Source organism: Pseudophryne corroboree, chromosome 1 (genome assembly GCF_028390025.1).
Source record: "Pseudophryne corroboree isolate aPseCor3 chromosome 1, aPseCor3.hap2, whole genome shotgun sequence".
Taxonomy (NCBI): domain Eukaryota; kingdom Metazoa; phylum Chordata; class Amphibia; order Anura; family Myobatrachidae; genus Pseudophryne; species Pseudophryne corroboree.
In genome coordinates, this window is record NC_086444.1 from 1,167,887,584 (window position 1) to 1,167,890,366 (window position 2,783).

Here is a 2,783-nt window from a genome sequence, read left to right on the forward strand (position 1 = left end):
AATCAGGCCCTATGATGAGGGATCATGCCCCTCTCAATAGACCCCACCCCCACTCATCAGACCGCACCCCCATTAGGGCTGTTTTTCCATCCCAATCTGCCCCTGACAGGTAGTATGTGGATTCCTGAGAGACCATTAGGTTTCCACATATGTGGTAAACAGACTTGTACTACCTGTCAGCATGCTCATAAAAAACTTTGGAGTTTACGTCTCATACCAATGGTGAGGTGTTTAAAATTAAAGACTTCCTGCATTGTAAATCAACATTTATTATTTATATGATCCAGTGTGGATGGGGAAAACAGTACGTTGGGTGGACAGTGCGTACATTCCATATACGCTTCATAGAAAACACTGGCGAAATATAAAAATGAGCATTAAGACACACCCTTTGTCAAATCATGTATCCCAGTGTATATCCGCAAATCCATACTGTAAGGTTACAGTTGAGGCAATTGAGGAAATCAAATCTACAAAGAGAGGAGGAGACCATTTTAGAATATTGTGTAGAAGAAAGGCGTATTGGATATACAGGTTGGGCTCTTTAATTTCATACGCCCTTAATGATACAATTGAGCTCAATAATGTGTAAAGAAGTAATATATATATATATATATATATAAAGTTCCACAATCACACGGCGGCACTCAATGGGTACTAAAAAGCAAACGTACTAATCCATAGTTCTACGTTTCGGTTTTATTTATCAAAACCGTCATAAGGAATAAAATAGTACAAAAACATTCCTACCTTAAGTAGTAATCGCACACCCAGTGTACCGGTGCACCAGCGCGCCAATTCTGATTAGAGCCGACGTCATCTGCAGCAGACTCACGTCCACCGTATCTACATCTGCGCCAATCAGAGAAATTGTGTATACCCATCACCATAGAAACAGTCAGAGGAATCAGCTTAATACATTATTCAAACACGTTAATAGCAAATCTGTTGCAAAACGTTTAACTAAACAATATATATTACATATAATGGCAGTGTTACATAAAAGAATTAGGTGATACATTAAGATTCATTGAAAACAACTATACAATAGCTATTCATTTAACCCATTAGGTTGTAAAGCATTTAGTACATATATCCACTTGTTTCCTTCTGTAGGAGGATTCTATCACAATCTCCTCCTCTACTATTTTCAGGAACATGGTCTATAATTTTATATTTAAGTTGTGCTAATGTATGCCCTGCCTCTTTAAAGTGTTTGGCAACTGGTTGATCTATGCTTTTACCTATAAGACACTGTTGGATTGCACTCCTATGTTGTGCCATCCTTTCCTTGAAAGTCCTAATTGGTTTTACCAACATGTAATTTGTCACACGGACATCGGATATGATAAACTATGTATTTACTATTGCACGTAAGGACATGCTTTATCATTATTTTCCTACCAGTAAATGGATGCAAAAAGTAATTACCTACTTCTAAATATGAGCACATTGTGCATCCTAAACATCTATATGCACCAGGTTTTTTTGTCAAGAAATGTACCTGTGGATTTTTTAGTTTAGCAATGTCGGTCACTACTACAGTATCTCTTATGTTTCTTCCTCTGTGATAGCAAGGCTATGGTCTCTTATTTTCTAATGATGGTAATTTCTGATCGTTTTGTACTATGGGCCAATATCGTTTAGCCTCTGCACTCATTTGTCTACTACCAGTATTATAATTATTAACCCAGACAAATGCATTTTGCTGACGCTCACCACAATCCTTTACTTCTGGTATTTTAGGCATTGAAAGTGCCCGTTTCATAGCTTTTGTAAGTAACTGACTGGAGTAACCTCTCTGTAGAAATTTACACCGCATATTTTGTAAATGTTGTTTCTTATCTTCCTCGTCACTGCATATTCTATGTATGCGGAGGAATTGAGAAAACGGTAAACCATTAATTAACGGAGTGGGGTGAAAACTAAAGGCATGAAGGAGAGTATTGCAATCTGTGGGTTTTGTATAAAGTGATGTTACCACCATATTATTTCTTAAAGAAACAGTTACATCCAAAAAGTGAATTGATGTAGGTTGTATATCATAGGTGAATTTAATATTTGGATCACCGTGATTAACCTCATACATCATTTCCACAAATTGTTCTTTAGACCCTGTCCATATGACAAATACATCGTCGATAAATCTAGTATAGAAATGTATAAATTTACTGTAACATTTTTTCAACTTGAAACATGAAGGCATTGGCAAATGCCGGTGCCACACAGCTGCCCATGGCACAACCAAGAATTTGCAAGAAATATTGATTATCAAAGAGAAAATAATTACTACTAAGGGTTAAGAACAATAACTATAGGAACAAAAGACAGCATAGGACCTTTATATAAAGCATTACCATCCAATAGTTTACACACTTCTTGTACGCCTCTGTCTACTGGAATGTTCGTATATAAACTGTTCACATCAGCTGTACATAACCAGCTATTGTCCGGTAGAGTCCCCAAAGATCTCAGTTTAGACAAAAAAGTATCTAAAGGATACGAATACTTTTTTGTCTAAATTAAGATCTTTCGGTACTCTACCGGACAATAGCTGGTTATGTACAGCTGATGTTAACAGTTTATATACGAACATTCCAGTAGACAGAGGCGTACAAGCAGTGCGTAAACTATTCTAAATGTAGGGTAATAGTCATGGAATGCTAACAATGGCTGCTTAAACACTGTATAATGTCTTTCAGTGGTGTTATATTATTTTTCTGGGTAGATAAACATAACACCCGGAAATTAAAAGTGTTTAAAACAGTCTGTATGTGAATTTA

The 2,783-nt window shown here is 36.5% G+C and overlaps 1 long non-coding RNA gene across 1 annotated transcript; it reads right to left on the minus strand.

The window, feature by feature from the left end:
- Positions 1–400: 400 nt before the first annotated feature.
- Positions 401–1,586, minus strand: LOC135007011 (uncharacterized). Its single transcript, XR_010207120.1, has 3 exons — positions 1,505–1,586; positions 751–852; positions 401–470 (listed from the first exon to the last, which is right to left on the minus strand). It is a non-coding gene; the product is annotated as an uncharacterized LOC135007011 (long non-coding RNA).
- Between the last annotated feature and the right edge of the window lie 1,197 nt (positions 1,587–2,783).